This window comes from Rhipicephalus microplus, unplaced genomic scaffold (assembly GCF_043290135.1).
Source record: "Rhipicephalus microplus isolate Deutch F79 unplaced genomic scaffold, USDA_Rmic scaffold_190, whole genome shotgun sequence".
NCBI classification, from domain to species: domain Eukaryota; kingdom Metazoa; phylum Arthropoda; class Arachnida; order Ixodida; family Ixodidae; genus Rhipicephalus; species Rhipicephalus microplus.
Window position 1 is genome coordinate 160,001 of NW_027464761.1, and position 7,500 is coordinate 167,500.

The 7,500-nt window shown below is 42.8% G+C and overlaps 1 pseudogene; it reads right to left on the reverse strand.

The window, feature by feature from the left end:
* Positions 1 to 6,512: 6,512 nt before the first annotated feature.
* Positions 6,513 to 7,500, reverse strand: part of LOC142791809 (large subunit ribosomal RNA) — a 3,196-nt pseudogene continuing 2,208 nt past the window's right edge.

The following is a 7,500-nucleotide window of genomic DNA, read 5'->3' on the forward strand; positions in this document are numbered from 1 at the left end:
CTAGGTGCCCGTGATCAACCAACAACCCCGCTTATTGATGAAGTTCGGGTCTGGGATCTATTGGTGAACTCTTTGTTCCAGATCTACCAACAACCCGTTGCGGTGATGAAGGAACGTGGCACTTGATGTTTTCTGTGTCGAGAATTATGCCATGGTGCGTGTCCATGTAATTTCGTGCAGTGATTGCCCCTCCCAACGACGAAATTGGGCCACGGAGGGGATTTACTTACTTAAGTTTGTTGTGAGAACTTCTCCTTAATTTCCATTTTTTTTTCCTGACTCATACTTTGATTTTTCCAGTCCCAGTGAGCTCCGATGTATTATTATGCTCGTAAGATTTTTTCGTTTATATTCTGAACTATTTCCTCTATCACTGCAATGCTTTCTTCGTCCCCAATAATCTCCAGTTTGGAGTTAGACGGTTTGGTGTATTTTTGTTTCAATGTTTGAATTTCCTTGGCTGTTAATTTGCATGAGTCTAAGTAGTGGTCGAATGATGGTGCTTCAACTCCGCACACGCATTGCTCATGGTCCGTTATGGCAAATCGCTTGAAATAAAAAGGGAAACGGCCATGTCCTGTAACTGCCTGAACTAACCAGTAGTTCGGTGGGAAAGATGTTGGGATGAGTTTTGTGTTCTTTATCCATTGGTAAGTGTATGAATCTTTGCCTTGCAGATTCCAGTATTTATTCCATTCAAGCACGCCTTGTTTTCGAAGTTCATTTTTGATGAACGATATTGATATTGGAACTGAGTATTCTTCGCCCTCTTTGGTCGCCTCCTTAGCCAATTGGTCGGCAAGCTCGTTACCTGTAGTTCCCATATGTGCCGGCGTATATACAAGTCTTACCTTAATATTTTTTAATTGGTTTAGTTGTAGTCGAATTTTATGAACGAATGGGTTCGTGTTATTTGGGTTTTTGAGAGCTTCTAGTGTTGATAAACTGTCTGTTACTATCTGGTATGTATTAGTTTGGCTCATTGTGCCCATTTCTTTTATGGCTTCATAGATAGCTACTGTCTCAGCTTCGAAATTGTTTGAGTGTTCTGGAAGTTTCATTTGTTTGTATTTTATTGCTCTGCCAAACTTGTCTATGATGACGAAGGCTGCGCCAATTTTGTTTCCCATAGCCGATCCGTCGGTATAAAAGCTGTAATCGGTTGCCTCGATTGACTTTGAGTAGTCATATTTTCTCTTTTTTGCTGGGTGTGTTTGGGATGGCCGAATCTTGGTTGCGATATCTTCTTTCCCGAAAGCCTGACCATTAAACACGAATTTTCCGTCTCCATGAATTATGTTAAAAATTGTGTTTTCTCGTTCTATTGTTATGTGTACCGGGGGAATGTTGCAGACAATATTTAGTGCTGCGTTCGATACTGTATGAAAAGATTTAGCAATTTTTGACAAGGGGATTCTCTGAATTGCCTTCAGTCTATTTATCTTCTCTGTGTTAATCTTGTTCCGTGCGGATATTGCCGGGTACCATATTGGAGAGCCATATACTATCATGCGTTCTATTCCCCCTAAGTAGATTTGTCGGAGGTGTTTTGGGGTCATACCCCAACTCGTTCCTGTAAATTGTGCCAGACCAGACGTAATCCTTTGGATTCTTTGCTTCACCATTTTTAAATGTGGTATAAACGAAAGTTTACTGTCGAATATCACCCCCAAAATTTTCGTTTGTTGGACTCGCTTAATTGAAATGCCGTTAATTTTAATGACTGGAGATCTATTCTTATACGCGGCCCCTAGGTTGATGAATTCACATTTCTCCAGGCTGAAGTTCAGCTCATTTCGGGTGCTCCATTCGTGTATAGTCGTCAGTGCTTTCGCGGCCTCCGCTTCTAGTTTAGCTCTACTTTTGCCCCTAACCACTACTGTTAAATCATCTGCAAATGCTTGTATGGTGGTAGTTTCTGGCATTTCTGCCACTAATAATTCGGAAACAATTATGTTCCATAGAAACGGACTTAGGGGGGAGCCTTGTGGTGCTCCTTTGTTTAGCTTTAGCTGAATTTTGTTTTCCCCCAGTTCATAGCTGATTGATCTGTCTTCTAGCATGTGCAATACCAATTGACTCAGTTCCTTGGGTATTTCTAAATCCCTAAATCTTTTTTTTACTCTATCAACAATTATATTCCCGAATGCGTTGGTTATGTCTAATGAAATTACTATAATATTGTCTTTATTTTCAAGGGAATGTACTATGTCTCGTTTTAGTTTGTACAGTGCGGTGATGGCCGATTTGCCATACGTAAATCCAAATTGATTTTCTGGGAATAATTCACGAGTATCGAAGTAATGGTAGAGTCGATAGTATATCACTTTTTCAAAAATTTTCCCGAGGATGGAGTTAATGGCAATTGGCCTATACTTGTTCACTTGTTGCTGTCCTTTGCCCCTGTTCTTTGGTATAAGAATTACTTTTGATATCTTCCAAGCTGATGGGAAATGACGAATTTTTAATGCTGCATTAAAGATGTTAATGAAAAACTTTTTATGCATGTGGTACACTCTCTGTATGAATTCCGTCTTTATTTTGTCGGGCCCTGGGCTGATATTTTTCCTTATGTTGTTTACAACATAATCCACTTCGGTTTCCGTGACATCTATGTGTTCGTACTCGTCATCATCTTTTTCTTCATGTTCGCTATCTTCTCTATATATCTCTCCGGTGTCCTCATTCGTTGCATAGAGGTTATTAAGTATATATCTTATCGTCTCTTCCTCGGTAGCGGTTGTCTCTCCATTTTCCTTGATTAAACCTTGAAATACAATTTTCCTCTTTATTTTATTTGCCGCAAGTTTATACGGTAGAGAAAATGGATTCTTTTCTTGCTTACTACAGTATGTTTTCCACGATTTGGTTTTGGCTTCAATTATGTCCTTCTGATAGTTCTTTTGACCTTCTTGGTATGCTTTCTTGAAATCCTCTCTGAGCTCGTTTGAACACCTTTGGTACCTTCTCCGTAAAGCTCTTACTTTTTTCCTTTTTAGTTCTAATTCTGCATTCCACCACGCTTTCTGCTTCTTGTCATCATTGCTAACATGTTTTGAATGTTTCTTTTCAAGCTCTTCAATCTTTCTGTAGAATTGGTTTACTATGGTTTCCAGCTGGTTCCTATTTTCTATTGTCCTCTGGGCCGTGGTTCGAAGCCATCTGTCTTCTCGTAGCTCCTCTAATACTTTCTTTTCCCCCATTTTTGTTAATCTTTTTTCCTTCTTGGTTTTGACCTTGAAAAGTTCAATTTTAATGAAGCGATGGTCGCTAAGGCTGTCCTCCTCTAATACCTCCCAATTAAGAATGTTTTCACCCAAGGGAATCGAGCTTATAGAAAGGTCTATCCAGCTTCTGCCATTCGAGGATTGAAAAGTTGGTAATGACTGTGGGTCATTTAAAACAGTAAGGTTGTTTCTATTGATAAATTCTAAAACTTCTATGCCTCTTTGATTTGTTGTTTCCCCTCCCCAGATTATGTTTTTCGCGTTGAAGTCCCCGATAATTAGTATATTGTCCGCAGGTTGGGACTTGTTGAGGATCTCTTCTATTTCCAGTAATATTGGTAATGTATCTGATTGCGGCGGAAAATAACAGTTTATTGTCAGTAATTCAATGTTGTTCCAAGTCAATCTCGCTACTATCAATGTTTGTTTAATTTTTAAGGGAAAGATTCCAATTCTCTCGTTATGCACTATTGTTGCCGTTTTTGGATTGTCGTCTGATTGTATAATTCTAGTTCTAATGGGGAACCCGATAACCTTGTTTTTTAAGTGATATGGTTCTTGTATGAATGAAACATCCTGGTTCTGTTCTAAGTGAAGGTTCGTCAAATTACTTGTCGCTCGAAAGGAGCGACCTAGATTTATTTGTAAACACACCAATTTGTTCATACCTTCCATTTTTATATATTTTTTTTTTCTACTGTGGTCAAAAAGTGCTGATTACCTAATTCGCCTGGTTAAAGAGATAGTCTACTGGTGCCTAGGTGGGAAAGTTTTATGCAAAACCTAGCTCTCGCCTCTTCTTTTGGTATCGGTCCTCGAATGTGGGGCATGGCCCGTCCCACATCGAGTGGTCCACTGCTTCCTTCCCTGCATCTACGCAGAGAGGACAACTTTTCCCTTCCTCCCTGCAATCTTTGTAGTAGTGGTTTCCGCCACATTCAGTACATCGTGCCTTCTTGGCATAGCAGTTCCCCTCTCTGTGCCCCAGTCTCGTGCAGTATGTGCACTTGGGGAGGTACACGTTTTCTAAGACTCTACACCTAGACCAGCCAATGTTGACTCTTTTCTTCTGCACTATTTCCTTGGCCAGTCCTGTATTGGAAATGCGCAGTGTGACTTGAGAGCCGGATTTCCTCTCTGTCCTCCAGACTACCTTAATATCTTTCACAGCTCCTTCGATCTCATTTTGCTCCAGAAGTATTCTTGGGATGTCTTCGGAGTCTACCTTACTGTCCACCGAGATCAGCCTAATTTCCGGTTTGGCTGTATCTACTATTTTTGTTTCGAACTGTTTTGTCTGCTCGTGTTCTCTTATACTGTCTTGCAATTTCTTAACTGCCGTTGCGGAGGTGGTGGTTACTGCTACTCCACCTCTGATTGGCCTGAGAGCAACGTTCTTGAGGCCAAGCGTTATGGGGTCAAAGTGCCTGACCAGTCTTTCTCGTACCTCTCCAGAGCTAGTCTCTTCCTCGTCTTCAGGGGCCCTCACTAGGAGTACTGCTTTCCTCTCACTGGGTGTGCTTCTATTTTCACCGTCCCGTTCTTGGTTAGCCAGATTTGTCCTCGTTACCTCCGCAAAGGTCCTAATTTCAGCCGGTTTGGTCTTTGCTAGTTCTCTCACGCGTCCCTCTAGGTAAGCATTCTTCTCCACCACCTGCAGCGCAATCTCTTTAACCTTCTGAAACTCGTCCAATAGGCCTCTCAGGTGCTGACTTGCCTGGGGGACCTCATGTTGAGTAACCATGAGGAGATCAAGGAACTCCTTATCGCAGTCGAGGATTGCACTCGTTCTGAGGTCTCGTAGGCCTTGACCCTCACCCTCCTCTCTGGGTGACTCCATCTTACCTCCCTCTATATCTCTACTGACCTCGTCGTTCTCTGTCTCTGTACGGGATTGCTGCTTCAGTTGATTTGCCATACGTGGCCGGATTTCCGAGAATGGTAGTCTCAGATCTGTACTGACGTTCCAATAGTCGGGGCTAGCTGACCTTTTTGCCTTTGAATCAATCCCTTCTGGATTTTCCTTACATTTGTCCTCACCTACTTTTGTTTTCTCACTGACTAGCGCGCCCTGCATTGAGGTGCTGCAAGTAGTTTCGTTCTTTTCTTTCTTTTTTCCTTCCTTACTCCGTTCCTTTGTGACACTTTTCTTTGTTTTTGTCTCTCCAGTCATTGTTGAGGGCCCCCTGATCCCCAACCCGTGACTATCTAACGTTCCCTACCTGGCTCTATTCACCAAGGAGTGCTTTTTATCAGATTCTGCCCTAGTTGCGTGCAGTATGAATACTCGACTACTTAGTTCCGTGCAGTATGTGTTTAAGTGGGGGAAAGAGGATCCAGTTTCTCTTCAATTAACTATGTAATTCGAAAAATACTACTGGGTAGTTGTTAAGCCCCTTATGTTCTTCCAAGCTACCAGAGAAGTTTTGTTTACTACGTGATTTCGAGCTCGATGAATGCAGATTTGTTTGCGATGTCGTTCGCATTCAAAATGGCTGCCCCCTTGACGCTGTTTGTGTAGAGTTTACGAACGCTTGTTCCCACGTTGTTACGGCAAAATACACTTTGATTTTCTGTTATTCTATAAACTCAAGGATGTATAATCTAATAGTCGACTCGGTTTTCGTCGATGGCACTTAGATTGCTTTGATTGTGGTGGATAGGATTGTCTACCGTGCCCTATGCTTTCTAAGGAAGGAATACACGGGGTGACTAAAACCGCTATAACTTCTTCTATTGATCCTAGAATTTTGCAAACCTTTGGAGGATGTTCCTCTCATCAAAATACGAGAGGAGTGCGAAAGCGAAATCACCAAAGGCTATCCCTGTATTTGAAAGCTATCGTAAAAAAAAAAAAAAGAAAAAGAAGGAAAACACGTGTTCAGAGGCTCCGATCTGATGAGCGCCCCCTTTCCCCGAGCGGTGAGCCGCCCTCCTCCTCTGGGCAAGGGCGAGGGAAGACGCGGGCGCCACACGTTTATTCACGTTTCTCGTTAAATTCTTTCTATCTCTGTAACTACCGGTTGCTTCAAGCTATCAAAATTATTTTTACACGGAAAAACCGGGCTGTTTTGCTCTAAAAGAAGGTACTAGCTATTTTCTGGTGGCGTTTGTAGATCTTTTTGAAAAATTGTTTTAATGAGATGAGCTTTTTACTAATTAGCACCTTAATTAGGGGCCTAGAGTGTACGGAATTGGGCCTCCTGGTAGCCCATGAGATGCTGTTTATTAATATATCAAGCGGACAAGATTTAAATGCTTTTGCGAGGTGATATTATCAATTTAATTTTTTTTAATGATTAGGCCTAATTTTTATTGCGGAATAACAAAGAAACTATTATACCTAGCCCGATCAAACTTCAGCAGCGTCAAGTCTACCCTAAGGACTCTCAACTATATAAGTAGGAAGTCTCTCGATAGAATAATAACGAAGCTACAAGCGATCGTAAAAAACACGTGGTCCGACTATTGTTGTTTTCGCCAATTCCCACTGTTTTCTGCTTCTAAAATTTGAAATTTTCGTTATTGATAGCTGTACTTGTAGCAGTAGGAGTCCCTGTAACTTCACAGACAAGTAGAGACCACTCTGACTCTCCTAAAACCAAAATTGCCAAAGTTATAGGTAGAAATGTGCAGAGCCCACTTACCCGTGCTGTGACGCGGCCGCTCCCGTGGCTGGAGTCGTAGATAGGGACAGTGGGAATCTCGTTAATCCATTCATGCGCGTCACTAATTAGATGACGAGGCATTTGGCTACCACAAGAGAGTCATAGTTACTCCCGCCGTTTACCCGCGCTTTTTTGAATTTCTTCACTTTGACATTCAGAGCACTGGGCAGAAATCACATTGCGTCAGCACCGATCAACGGCCCTCGCAATGCTTTGTTTTAATTAGACAGTCGGATTCCCCCGGTCCGTGCCAGTTCTGAGTTGGCTGTTTTCTGCCGGCCGAAGCAAGAACCTCAGGCGCGAAGCCCACGGAAAATGCACAGCTGTGGCTTTCCACAGGAAGGTCCCGACGCTGGTCCGGGCTCGGCCGCACCGCTTTTTACGGCGGCGAGCCTCGCCCAGTCCCGGTGCAGTGCCGTTCCTGCTTCTGGACCCCAGCCCGACCGGCTCAGCCCTCAGAGCCAATCCTTTTCCCAAGGTTACGGATCCGTTTTGCCGACTTCCCTTACCTACATTGGTCTATCGACTAGAGGCTGTTCACCTTGGAGACCTGCTGCGGATGTGGGTACGGTCCGGCACGAAAATCACACTCCCTCACTCGGATT